The sequence below is a fragment of the Bidens hawaiensis genome, unplaced genomic scaffold (assembly GCF_021521415.1).
Source record: "Bidens hawaiensis isolate Kalapana, Puna unplaced genomic scaffold, B.hawaiensis_p1.1 tig00016882_1, whole genome shotgun sequence".
NCBI lineage: Eukaryota > Viridiplantae > Streptophyta > Magnoliopsida > Asterales > Asteraceae > Bidens > Bidens hawaiensis.
In genome coordinates this window covers 250,591-266,002 of record NW_027492561.1, presented here as the reverse complement: position 1 = coordinate 266,002, position 15,412 = coordinate 250,591, and the positions used below count along the sequence as shown (strand labels likewise).

The 15,412-nt window shown below is 33.7% G+C and overlaps 1 pseudogene; it reads right to left on the bottom strand.

Moving 5' to 3' along the window:
- Positions 1–3,806: 3,806 nt before the first annotated feature.
- LOC143552447 (carboxylesterase 1 pseudogene) lies at positions 3,807–4,683 on the bottom strand (annotated as a pseudogene).
- Positions 4,684–15,412: the final 10,729 nt, after the last annotated feature.

Below are 15,412 nucleotides of genomic sequence, written 5' to 3'. Positions count from 1 at the left end.
TGGATGCTATTAAATGAAATTATATGCTGCACGGGCTAACATGTATGCAAATAAATGTTAAAGGTAACTGGTAATTGGTTTCATAAGTTTAAGTTTGGTGTACATTTAGTAAAATTTGCATGGATGGATACATTTATCAACACCCTTTAAATAATTTAATTCAAATATTTGAAATTCGATTCATTCTAACATCCTAAATAACAACGATTGATAAGGAATTATGAGATTGTGGGAATGGCTTTTAGGTAATCTTTACAAAATTCTTAGGGATGTTCTAAATTTCATAGAGTAAGATGGAAAGTTAAATTCCAACAAATGAGGGAAAATATTATATTTTTGTTTCCCATATATACCATATATAATTAGGCGTGTTAAAAACTGGATATCCGAACTTTGGATATCCGGACCTTTCGGATAGTGGATTTCACCACCTGAATCCGAAATTTCGGATATCTGAACGGATAGCGAATCGGATATCCGAAAAAAAAACAAAAAAACCTATTTTAAAAAGAAACAACATCTCAAGAATATAAGTTTTTCATCCAACCAAATAAACACAAATTGTTCAAAGTACAAACAAAAAATCAATTAACACACAATTGACGATGGTTGTTGTGATGACCGTGAGACGAGGGTTGTGGTGGATGGCTGGTGTGCGGGACGTTGGAGACCGATGAGAATTGATCTAATGTTGAGAGAGAGAGAGAGAGAGAGTTGGTTCTTGTCTTTGACCTCTAGTATAAGTGGAAGAAAAGAAAAACACATAGAAGAAGACTGAGAAGGAGCAGGATGGAGGCTGAGAGGGAGCATGGTAATTTTTGAAATATAAATTAGGGTTTGAGTTGTATATAAAATAAAAAATATATATAATTTAATATATCGGATAGTTCGGATATCCGAACTATCCAAAATATCTTAGAATTGCTATCCGAATTTGAATTTTGGATATCCGGTTTTCGGATATTTCGGATTCGGATTTTTGGATATTTCGGATTCAGTTATTTCTGATCACCCCTAATATATATATACACCATCTAAACATTTAAATTTCTAGAAATTTATTTTAAATTTCATTCTAATTCCAAAGGATTCGGAGAACCCAAGAAACCCTGTAATAATTAAAGGGTACTCGGGATAATTCCCTAAATGACCCAAATGAAGAGAGAGAGTGAAAAAAGATCCGAAGAGTCTCAACTTTCCCAATATGACCCAAGTAATTTGTATTGGGGCGACGCATTGGAAATATAACCGACGGGATTCAAGAACCATTTTAGAACTGACACGTGGCAACATTCTGACAAATCCGACCATATTTGTGAAAATCTTGGGGTTTCGTCCAAATCTGTTTTTTAAATCTTTTTGTAAAAAACAGTCTCTCCAAACGGTTTTTTTATGTTTCTTATCTTGTCCGTTCAAATTATTATTATCCCTAACTTCTTCCACATCTTCATCTTCTTCATCTACATCTTCATCTTCATCATCTACTTATTCTTTTAAAATCCACAAATCAACTCAACCACTCAAGTAAGAACAAGAATTCGGAACCGTCACTTTCCACCGGAACAAGAATTAACAAATCCACCGGAACAAGAATTAATTCCCTCACTTGAACCATCACTCGGAACCGCCACTTTTCACCATAACAAGAATTAACAAACCCACCGGAACAAGAATTAACTCCCTCACTTGAACCATCACTCGGAACCGACACTTTCCACCGCGCATGCATCACCCGGTTATAGCTCCAAACCAACCTAAGAAACCCTTACTGTCCGTTATTAGACCCGAAACCTACAATGGAATTTGATAATATTGTAGTTTGTTCCAATGAAAGAAGATGAAGATGAAGATGAATAAGATGAAGATGTTGATGAAAATGTAAAAGAAGTTAGGGATAATAATAATTTGAACAGAAAAGATAAAAAACATAAAAAAACCGCATTGATAGACTGCTTTTTACATAAAGATTTAAAAAACAGATTTGGACGATACCCCCAAGATTTTCAAAAATATGGTCGGATTTGTCAGAATGTCGCAACGTGTCAGTTTTTAAATGGTTCTTGAATCTCGTCGGTTATATTTCTAATGCATCGCCCCAGTGCAAATTACTTGGGTCATATTAGAAAAGTTGGGACTTTTTGGATATATTTTTTTTCTCTCTATTCATTTGAGTCATTTAGGGAGTTTTCCCATAATTAAACCCTTTTTTTAGATTTAGAATATGCTTCGTTACATATAATCCATGTAAAAGTACTTTACATTATATTTTTCTTGACCTTTTTGCCAGAGAAAATTTTGAAGCTTCTTTCTCTAAGAAAAAAATCACGTGAGAGATAAATAACTCATTTATTTAATTATAAGCACAACAACTCTTGTTTTTTTTCCCTTTTAAAAGAAAAAAGGGCAAATGATGCTAAAGTATTGTCGTTTCCATTTATTTATCATAAACCAGCTTATTTCTTATGAGATCACGTGATAAATAAATAACTCACTTCTCGGTTAATAAACTAACCGCTTTTGTTTTTTCCTATAATAAAAACGGCAAATGATCCTAAAGTATTGCCGTTTCCATTTAAGCATAAACGTGATAAATAGATAACTCATTTCTCTAATCATTAACCATCTGCTTTTGTTTTTTCCCCTTTAATGAAAACGGCAAATGATCCTAAAGTATTTTCTTCCTAATATTTTAAAAACAAATAAGGCACGTTGCAAAATGTTAGTAGTACCATGAGACTTAGATGTTATGGGCGTCGTTGGAGAGGATGGCAGGGCGCCGTTGGTAGAGGTGCAAAAAAAACCTGAACCCGGAACCGGACCCGAAATAAATACCCGGAACCAGTTTTTCTGATACCCGGGTTTTTTATACCCGAACCCGTACCCGAACCTATCCGTAGGGTACGGATAGGGTATGCATTTTGGCACTAAAACCCGAACCCGAACCGAACCCGATGTACCCGGTAATACCTGAAAACCCGATTTGTACCCGGTAATACCCGAACCCGAAACCGGGGTTTTCCAATACCCGAAACCGGGTATTTCAAATACCCGATGTATACCCGAAAAATACCTTAAAAATACCCGAATAATACCCCTAAAAAGTGTAAACTTTTAAAAAATCCAATCTATACCAAAAAATACCAGAAAAAAACCCGTAAATAGGGTTTTTTCAATACCCGATAATATGGTATTTAAATACCCGGTTTTAGAATACCCGGTGTTATACCCCACCCGAACCCGATGCATAGGTATGGTTTTTAGAGACAATACTCTACCCGAACCCGACCCGATTACTACCAATACCCGATCATACCCGTACCCGGTCATACCCGAACCCAGTTCTATACCCGAACCCGGGTATTTAAAAAACCCGATTTGTGCACCTCTAGCCGTTGGCGCGGAACACCAGTAAGGGACGCCCTTGGTGGTGGGACACCGATGCTAGGTCCGTTCCAACGATGGGCGCGGTAAGGCTGTGGAGGTGGCCCCCCTCTCAACGGCTCTCTAACATATACTTAAAAAAAATTAATTTAATTATTTTCTATATAATACAAACAATATTTCCAATTTTTACTCAAACAAATCTTAAATTACACTCAAACAACTCTCAAATTTCACTCTAAAGAGGTGTGTTTAACATACCGAAAAGAATGTTTTCTTGACCCGACATTTGTAAAACATAAACAAACATAAAATCCAACATTTTATTTATTAATAATGACGAATCCGAAAGATCAAAACGGATGAGGTTTTTGAAAGAAATAAAAATACAAATTAAACCGAAAATGACAAATATTACAGTTTATCAGGTATTGCAATTCATTTGGTGCCATTAACCAAAGACATGAAACGTGATATCTCCTCATACAACTCTCTGGCTTTAGCTTTGTCAACAGATTCAACACCGTGATCACCATCACTATAGAAACATGTGCACTCTACTCCTTTCAACTCTAAAGCTTTTGCAAACTTTATCTGACGATCCATCATGAAATCCCCATCACGAATGACCATCATCACCCGCCAACCAACGTTTTTGATCCGACCCATATCGTCCAGATTACCCATCATTAAGGTGCAATACTCATGGTCACGACTTGCACCGATAGGGAGAGCCAAATCCCACATCGCATCACTTAAGGACAGGGTCAAGAGAATCCCGGTGGCTGCCAATGTGATCTCTGATTCCGTCCTTTCCACGCCTCCAATGAATAGATTGTGAAGTATCAAACCTTTGATTATCATGGGCTTAATCTCAGTAAGGTGTTGGGATACATGCAGTCCAACATGGTACACCAGGTTTGCACCAGCACTACTTCCCATTAGGTAACAATTAGACAAGTCAGCAAACTTCGTCAGCCATGGATCTTGGGTTGACTTGAGCCAATCCAAAGCCTCTACCCCGTTGACATAGGCAGCTGGGAGGCGGTGCTCTGGTGCGTTCCGGTAGTCCACGCTCACAACCACGGCTCAAAGGTTTGCTTCGGGATATGAATTCGAACCCCGGTTTTGTTGATATCGTTGATGACTACATCTTTGGTGAGGACAGGAGTGTCGGAATCTTGATCTGGTGCGGGAAGGGAGGATGGGAAGGATATGAGGCGAGTGTATGAACCGTCGGCATTAAGTACTACAATGGGTTGGTTATCCCCGGCGGGTAATGTTTCATCGGACATTCTGGACTCTGGATATGAATGTGATGGTAAGGTATAGAAGTGACCAATGAACCTCAATATATAAATGGAACATTTTAAATATATTTGATTTGTTTACGCATATACTAGGTTATTGATCCGTGGACGCCACGGATGGAAAAATAAAAATCGTCCAACAAACACATATAATTTTTCCAGCGTATAAGTACTTATACGCCGTATAAGTTTACAACTTATACGCCGCATAAGTATAAAACTTATGGCTCGTATAAGTCTAAAACTTTTACTCCGAAAAACTGTTTCGCGCATAACTTTATGTTCCAGCCTCCGTTTCGCATTTCATTTGATGCGTTAGAACCGTAATCAATGTAACCTTCATAAGACGAAACTTATATATATTTTAATATGTTTAATTAACGACAAGATAATATTTAATTACAATTCGTATTCATATGGAAAGAAAATACTTAAAGAACATAAACTTACAAAATATAGAATTCATATACTACATAGTACAATGTTTATAAACATAATTTAAAACTTGAAAATATATAACTCATAAGCTATTAAATTACTTCTGATTTTTAAAAGCTCACCAAAAGTCCAAACAAACTGATTGATCATTTTACCCTTTTCAATATCCTGAAATAACAACCCATGATCTTTGACAACCTCCATTAAGGCAATGACATCATTGAATTTCAATAGGGAATATGTGCCATATAAGAAGCATTTGACCAATATGGGTTCTATTAGTAATTCTAAAAAGACAAGAGTGGCCAAAAGTATACTATGAGAATGATAAAAAAAAAGTCAATGTTGTTTAAAAATATATTTCTAGTCAACTCTAACCAACAAATTCATAGTGATCATTCAAGTGGTGCTTTAAACACGTTCAAATAGTATTTTACCTCATGCTCCCAACTTAGCTTCGTTCTGGGTTAGGTCATTCAACTGGTGCTTTAATAACCAAAGACAATATTAGAGTAAAAAAAGACTTGTGTATGCAAACATAAAAAAAGTATTAATCGGACAGTTACCAAGATTCGGTATAAGCTGTATGTGACATTGAACCTATTTGGTTCATTTTGGTGCTTAAGTCGAATTCTGGGACCAAAGCAAGTCAGGTTGAAACCCAGTTCGGTTAAGTAAAAAAAAGTCAAACCCGTTTTTCCCCAACCGAGTAGGGTTGAAACCTGTTTTTGAAGGGGAAATGATCGATTTTGACCGGGTTAATACATGTTCGGTTAACAGTCACCAATTAATATTTATATACATATGTCGTGCAACAACGATCACCATGCTTTTAAAATTTTCATTAGAAAATTCTTACCAGAGGTAGACTTTTGACATCATATTTTTGTAGCTTATGCAATTAGTACGTAAATATATACATGCATATCATTGCATATATGTATATATTAATGATAAGTTAGCTTTGATATTAGTTTGACTTTTTGAACATAACTTAAATCACAAAATTAAGTGAACGTAATAACAATTAATGTAATGCAACAAAAACGATAACACTTACATTATAAGCAATTCGCAGTTGACCATTGCCATCTTGTGAATATAATCAAATAAAAACAAGTTATATCATTTAAAACTAACAACAAATAAAAAAAATTCCATGTGCAAACAGCTAAGAGTAACCTTGACACCCATAAATAAAAGTGAAACAAATGGTGTGCATATCATACAATGAGAACCATCATGCTTGGAAAATAATATAATTATTAAAATAATATATTTTAATGTGTATATCTTTTTAGAATATATTATTAAATAAAGCAATGAATATTCATTTGAAGAAGATTGTAATCATGGAAAAATATTAGTTAAAAGCATGTTATTTCTACATCTTCAGTGGGTAAGCCAACTAAATCTTAAACATCATATGCAATTCATCCAACAAATGCAAAAATAAAGATGGATAAAATCATTTTATGAAATAATATAAATTGCACTATTTCAAAATTACGTATATGTAAGCATCTACATATAACTCTTTAACAGTTGTATCTTATCACAAGTTCATAATGCTAACAGAGAAAACATTACCAGTGTGACATTCAAGTATGTCATGCTCAGTATAACAAATCCTCCGCGTGTTGAAACCTGATTAATAATAATAATAATAATAATAATAATAATAATACAAAGACAAAACGAAGATGAATCACATAAACCTTTAAAAAAACCAGTAATCATAAAAAGTATGCATACATATCCGCAATATACCAAATGCTTGTGTGTTTTGGTGAGAGCATACGAGACAGTTGGAAGAATCATTTCAACTTCATTATCACTAACCCATATTACAATTAACAACAAATAAAGAGAAAATGTAGCAACAAATTAAAACAATAGTGAAAAGGGATGGCTAAAAACAAATTTCAGTATGAGAATGATTTGACTAAGTTAAAAATTCTACATAGAAGACTTATAGGTAAGTTTAATATTGGAAGTTATTTTTTTTAATTGACATATTAAGAAGAAGTTGAGAATTTTAATATAGCCGAAAATTAAGTTTTCATTAAAATAACATTGACCATTCAATTATAGTCAAATTTCCTTATTTATAGAAAGTACATATTTTAACAATTTTCTATTAAAGATAACCAGAAGTTTGACATTTCTTATTAGATAATTTCTTTTTTAAATTGAAGCTACGAAAATAAAAAAACTTTATTTTAGACAATTCCTAAAATAAAGTTTTTTTTATTTCCTGACATATATACTGAATTTTCTAAAAACTATTGATGAGTATTCAAAAAGTTGTTGACTTGATCAAGATATGGAATGAATTAATTTGCATAGTATATTGACTAATTATTATATCGCGATATTGTAATTTAGTAGAACAAACGATTAATTACTTCTAACTATCTTTATATTTAGGGATTATTTTATATGAAAATAATCAAAAACTGTACTAAAGTCATTATTACTAATTATGAAAGCAAAGTTAAATCAAACACTCTATTTTTTTAAATCAAATTTAAACTCAAATTAAAATCAACAACATATCACAAACGTTACAAGCAGATGAACAGAAAATTATAATCAAATTTAAAATAAAGTACACTTAAAAAACAAATCAAAACTATGACTCTATAGATATGACATATATTAAGACAACCTAAATCATGTTGATCATCCGTATAAAAAATATATAAAAACACAATAAAATTAAATGTATAATAGTAATCAAAGGGAACTTGTGTTCACAACTTACAAATGTAAATTAGAAAAACAAAGTAAGAATATTGTTTTGAGTCATCCTCATTTCAAGCAAAGAATCATGTTCATGAGATCTTTTACTTCTTTCATAAAATAAAAAAAAATTCCTAAAACTAAAACAAAAATCAAAACTATGAATGTACAGATTTATTTTTCCCTTGATCATGACCATAATACCAAAGATACCACTTAACAAACTTCTTCAATCCGGTCTCCAAATCCGCCGTCGGCTTATACCCAAGTTCCCGTCTAGCCAAAGTTATATTCGTGTGCGTAAATGGAACATCAATATAACAATCAACGACCTATTCTCACCATGCCACACATCATGCTTGGGGATGCGAGACTTCCTTACATAAGCTTGAATTATGTTACCATGATACATTATTATTAACATTAGTACAAAATTGTATGAATAATATAGTAAAATTAATGAATGTGTAACAATACCATTTCGTCTTACAAAATTATTTCTATCGACCAATCTTTTCTGGGCTTTGAATTGTCCTTGAGACGCCATCGTTTCAAAATACGCATCTTGAGGACACATTCATTGTTTAGCATATCCAATTGGTTCAACATTATGATGTTTGTCGGCTTCATCTTCCTAGTGGTGACAATTTAAAAATCAACAAATTATTAATTTCGGAAAAATAACACTTTTAACCCAAAAACTAAAAAAATGAATTATATAAGACGACAAAAAATATAAACCTTACAAACAAACAAATTCATTTTTGCTAAATATTATGTAATAGTGTAAGAATTCTTGTGTCAAAGTCATAGTATTTATACATAAGTAGTAAAGGATTGAAAATTTGGAGAGTTGAATAAAGTAGGAAGGTATAAATATAATTAATTAAAAACATAAAATTAGGGGTTTTGAATTAACTTAAATTATGGACGAAAATTAGAAGATTTTAATTAGGGGATTTCAAAATTTAAAATACTTGTTTAAATTATATTATAAATACAAAATAATCAAAATTGATATCTAAAATTCATTACGGATCTAGATTTATACTTAAATGGTTAAATTTTTAATTAGTCAATTGGTCAAATTTCATAAATCTAAAATTAAAACCAATTATAGTAAAATAAATTAAACCTGATGGGAAGCCTAGATTTGTGTATGAAATAAAGAAAAAAGAATATAGTTTCAGTTGAATCAAAATACAAAAAATAAAACCTGATGATTTAAGTGACCGGTCGTAACGTTGATGGATTGTGAACACAATCATGGGTAGGCCGATATGCTGTAAATTAAACGTTCTGCTGGTGCACAGTTTCATCGATGGTGGATGGTTAATTGGTCGGATAAATGAATTGAATGTTGAGATCGGTGGAAGAACATGGAGACATGAAAGAGGAGATAACTGATTTGGGTTTTTAGGTTAAATTTTCTTATATTGAGTAATGAATACACAATAATAGAAATAATATAAATAATAGAAATTCATACTTAATAATTATAATTATTACTCATTAAAGAGAATTGATTGCAGATTATTTTAATTTAATTTTGATTTATTTTATTCACATGAAAATTAGAGAAGTGGTAGATATAGATTGAAAGTTTAGGAAACCACCAATAGAAATAGGTCAAGTTGACTTAAAGTATATTGGTTTAATAGTATAGTTAGATAACTGTTTAAAAATGGGCCATGATGCAATGGCTAAGGATTGAATTTGTTTTCTCTGTTTAATAATTACTAGTAAAAGTGTCCGCACGTTATGACGGGTAGGCAACGGGAGCTCGATTTATAGTGTTATGGACTTTTGGTTTGTCATTGTGCCAAATACGAAACAACACTAATTAAAACAATTGAAGAAACAAATGTGAACAAACACAAAACAACATTAACTAAAAGTAGAAGTAAATATCCAAATTAAAGTCTAAAATACAATCATATTTACTATAGTGTGTAAAAAATGTCCAAAAATGAATAAAAGAAGATGTTAGGTAGGGATGAGCTCGGTGCCATAATGGTAATGGTACTGATCCCGAATTTCCCGATCCCAATTTTCTTAAAGACTCGCTACCGGAGTGAAACAAATGATTTCTCCCCTTGCTTTTGATTTCCCGCCTACAAGCCAGAAACACATTAAAAAAGCGAGCATGTAACATTGAGGAATGATATAATGACAAATGATGAAGCAAGAAATCTAAAAATGAGAGGAAAAAAATCTTGTGATTGGGGCTCTTTTTAAGCAAGAAGGCTGGTAACTTTAACGTGCGCAAAACCTCCATTGGCTCGGCACATTCATTGCATTAGCCATAGTGATAGTAACCCTGTATTCCGTAAAGAGGGTGTCTCAAGTTAGTTTTAACATGAGAATAGTGAATATAAACCAAACTGTAAACAATAAGCATAACAATGAAGTCATACAAAATATTAAGGTCAGAGAATAACTGCACAAATCACAATAAATTGATGTAGTTGCTTGTATAACAAAATTTACCGCCATGATTCGAGATACGCTTCAACCACAATACACTCACGTAAGTCGTCATACTCTTAAACGTTATTGTTTAAAATTGTGGAAGAAGGCCAAAGAGGTACTAATTGCATATTTTGAAAATATAAATACGGGAATAAACTTAACTAGTGATGTTTGGTCGGCTCCACATGGTCTACCCAAATCTTATCTTTGTGTCACCGCTCATTGGGTAGACCCGTCATCGTGGGAAATGATGAAACGCACCATTGCTTTCGAACTCTTTGAGTATCCACATACGGGAGATAATTTGTTTGAAATTTTAGATTATGTTATAAAAACTTATAAACTAGAAAATAAAATATTTTCAATGGCATTTGATAACGCGTCGAATAATACATCGGCGGTTGATAAATTAAAATTAAAATATACGCCGATTTGCAATGGTGTATTTTTTCACTCAAGGTATGTTGCACATATCATTAATTTAATCGTGCAAGACGGACTTGCTTCGGATGAGGTTACATCGGTTATAAACGATTTTAGACTAATGCTACATGAAGTTTTTAAGAAAAGTAAAAAAAGACAAATGGATTATAGAAAATTTTGTAAAGATACGGGAAGAAAAGCTTTGAGAGTTAATTGGGATGTACCTCATCGATGGAATTCCACTTGCACAATGTTTCAAAGTGCTTTGGAACAAAGAGAAACTTTACAAACGTTTCATTCTAGTCTTGCTGAGAATGATTTGGCAATCCCCTTTTCAAATGAGAAATGGGAAATTATCAATGACTTATCGACTTTTCTTGAAGTTTTTAAAACATCAACTACGAAACTATCGGGAACGTATTATCCGACAAGTCCCTTGGTTCTTTCGGAGTTATTTTTAATGGTTAACAATCTTAAAGAATTTGAAAATAAAAGTCCAATGTTTTCAAACATCATATTACCAATGAAGTTTAAATTAAAAAAATACTTTCTTGAATTGCCACCGGTTTTTACTTGCGCCGCCGCTTTAAACCCAATGTTAAATGTTACGGGGGTTGAATGTGTGATAGACGAAATTTTTTCAGCCTTAGATATGCATGAAATTGACCCAAACTTTTCAACAGAGGCAAAAAATTATTTTAACTTGAATTTTAAATTTATGTATGACTTTTATTTAAATAAATATGGGTCAAACATACACATGCCTATGCCGGGGGGGTCTTCATCAAGTTCAAGTGCTACTAGAGTACGAGATCCCATGATTAGCCTTATGAACACCGTTCGCAACGTAACGGCTAAAAAACAAAGGGGTAACATCCCTTCAAGCGAACTAGGAAGGTATAGTGCAAATGATTACTCTACCGGTTTATCCGAAGAGGAATATGACACTTTTGATATTTTGGCTTGGTGGAAGGTAAAGGAAGCCGAGTTTCCGATTCTTTTCACCATGGCCCGTGATTTACTAACCGTCCAAGCTTCTACGGTAGCTTCGGAATCCGCTTTTTCTCTTAGTGGCAGGGTAATATCGGTGAGAAGAACAAGACTAAATTCGGAGTCGGTGGAGATGTGCATTTGCTTAAAGGATCACTTGGACTCAATCGATCGTATTCAACACTTAACCACTCTCGAAGATGAAACACCACTTGATGTTCGAGTGCACGACGAACAAGAAGGCATTTCTACAAGTAATTCCGAGGAAGAAGTCGCCGCTCAATAATTACGACGAACAAGAAGGCTTTTCTAGAAACAATATGTCACAACTTTATATTTATAAGTTTAATGTTTTGTTAGTTTGTTTTTGAAGATTTTAAAACATGTAACCTTTTTTTTTGAACTTCTTAAGTAAATAAAATGAATTTTATGTTAATTGTTTTGTTTATTTTTCATGCTATACAAATACGAATCGTAGTTTAGAATCCAAATCGCAAACGAAAAACGAAAAAAAAAAAAAATTTTACACTGTAACCGGTTACAGTGCAGGAACCGGTTTAGGAACCGGTAAGAACCGGTTCCATAGGTTAGGGGTCCGAGGGTGGGAGAACCGGTTCGGTTCCCTAACCGGTTCGAGCCTAGAACCGGTTTCAAAGGGGGTTTTGAATATAGGAACCGGTTAGGAACCGGTTCCGGTTCCTAGTCCCAAACCGTTTTGAACATCTCTAGGTCCCACCATTGAGTGGTGAAAATCCCTGCACGTACCATGCCACTGATCTTTCGGTAAACATCAATTGATGACAAAATCAGTTTCACACCAAAATAATTATATTAATAATAATGGTTAGAAAGTTATGAATATTAAAAGAGAATCTTCACTCACAAGTCGGTTAAACCTTCAATAAGAGATATATCTGAAGGAATAGGTCCATCGAGTCCACTAGCAACCATTTAACTACAGAGTACATAAAGAACAAACAACAAATAAGATATATGGAATGAATGCATAGTGCATAGTGTAAGTCTTATATGAGTGTTGTAATGCAATATAATGATATAAATGAAAAATATACTTGTATCAAAATTATATATACAAAAATAAAAAAAACTCACAACTAATCTTATACAAGCGTTACTCAAATCTTAGTCAACAATGTTGGAACCATCAATATTTACAAGTGGCACAAGGCAATCTCTTCACCTAACTACTTCATTATGCATCACCTCTAGTCATCCTCGGTCATGTTTCCTTAAGCTGCTTTGATACCCCCTACAGACATTTACAAATTGCAACATAATTGGGCTTTTTATAATATTGTAAACTCACTTAAGATGGGAAATGCAGGTCAAAGTGAATAAAAAATTTGATTACTCAATAATTCAAACTGTTTGTTATCTTACCACAATAAAATCAAACTGTAAGTAAACTATTACTTTTTGCTAAAAAGGAAGAGAGGGTCGGAGAAAATTTCATTGTGTTATTCACTTTTTGTATTATAAACTGCTAATAAGATGCGATGAAGTAGTGTGATCCCAATCGATAATTTTATAACGTTATGAAAACTTGTTATCTATTATCAGCTCCATTTAGTATACTCACATACTTTCTAAGATCAATTTACAAAATTATATTCATAAACACAAAAAAATGTTAAGAATTACCTGATCAACTTCATTAGAAAGAAGCCGACTTATATCTTGAAACCATTTAACCATTATTTAGTACGACCTGTTTGACCTGCTATTTGGTCAGTTGCCGCTTGACCCAAACCGTATTGATACATTTTAAAAACAACCCGTTAGACCCGAACCCAGTTGATACTTTGTGAAACGACCCGTTTGACCCGATGTTTATTCAAAAGAACATATTTGACCCGAACCGAATTGAATTTTTTTAAGACGAACCGCTTAACTCACTATTTGAACAGACCTTGTTTGACCCGGACCAAATAAAACTTTTTAAGACAACCTGATTAACCCAAACCAAATTGATACTTTTAAAAAACAGTCTGCTTCACCAGAACCAAATTAGAATTTTAGAAACAATTTTTGGCTGCTATAAGTATTCGGTCTAAAACCCGGGCCAAATTAAAACTTTTTAAGGCAACCAGTTTGACCCAACCCAAATTGATACTTTTTAAAAAACAACCTGCTTCACCCAAACCAAAGTAAAACTTTAAAAACAAAATTTTTCTCTGCTATAAAGTTATTTGGTCAAATCTTGTCTGACCTGAACTAAATTGATATTTGAAAATTCTCGCTAACTAGGATATGCTATCAACATGATGATAATATACGGATAACACTAAGAACAATAGAAATTTAAGTTCAACTTCAAATTAGAATTAGCTACTGCAAACGATGATTATTACAACTTACAAGTAATAGTTTACTCCTGTTCTGCAAGTTCGTTCCCAACCTTCAATAAAACTACAATGAACTCCACATGCACACCGTATATTGCTTCTAAGATGTTGTTAGCCTAAACACACATTGATGGTTGGTTATTTTGTATGTGTTTTAGTTCGTTTATTTATTAGTTTTAATCGTTTATTGTAGGAACTTCGATACTTCATACGTGTCTGTTGTATTTCAGGTCATATATGTTAAAGCAGCTAATTTGGACCTGTTTAGTCACAGGATGAAGACCCGGGCGTCCAACACGCAAAACGAGAAAAGACAAAAGATGTTTGCTGCTGACAAGACTCATCGCGATACACGATGGGCATGCCTGAAGACCCATCGCGTATCGCGATGGGTAGTTTAATTAATGTTGACCAATGGTCTTGAAGAAGCTTTCAACATCCTGGATCAGTACAATATGAAACTGAATCCTTCAAAATTCCACTTTGGTGTCAAGGCCGAGAAGTTCCTAGGATACATGGTGGCTAAAAGAGGAATTGAAGCAAGCCCATAGCAGATTGAGGCCATCATCAACCTGAAGTCGCATGCAAATTCCAAGGATGTACAAAGGCTCACGGGAAGAATAGCCGCTCTCAACAGATTCATCTCAAGATCCTCCGAGAAGTGCAAAGATTTCTACGACATTCTTAGAAAGAATAAGAAGTTTGAGTGGATGGAAAAGCATGAGGCTGCGCTCAAAGCCTTTAAGGATTACTTATCCTCAGCTCCAGCTCTGATGAAGCCTATAGATGGAGAATCCTTATATCTGTATCTAGCAGTTTCAGGTAATGCAGTAAGTGCCGTCCTCGTTAAGGATCATGAAGGTGAACAACACCCGGTATATTATGTAAGTAAAAGTCTATTAGATGCAGAAGCCAGGTATTCTCACCTTGAAAAATTAATCCTTGCTTTGATTATGGCTTCCACTAAATTGAGACATTACTTTGAAACATATACTATTATTTTGAGAACTAATTATCCCGTTAAGAATGTGCTTAGAAAACCAGAATTAACAGGAAGGATGGCCGAGTGGGCTATAAAGCTAAGTGCATATGACATTCAGTATGAGCCTAGAACAACTATCAAATCGCAGGCACTCGCGGACTTTGTGGCTGATTTCAGCAGTGGCATGCAAAAAGAAGCCGACTTGGAGGTTCAACAACTAAAAGAAACCAAGGATCTTTGGATCCTCTTCACAGATGGAGCATCCAACGTAAGAGGAACGGGATTGGGCATACTACTGAAATCGC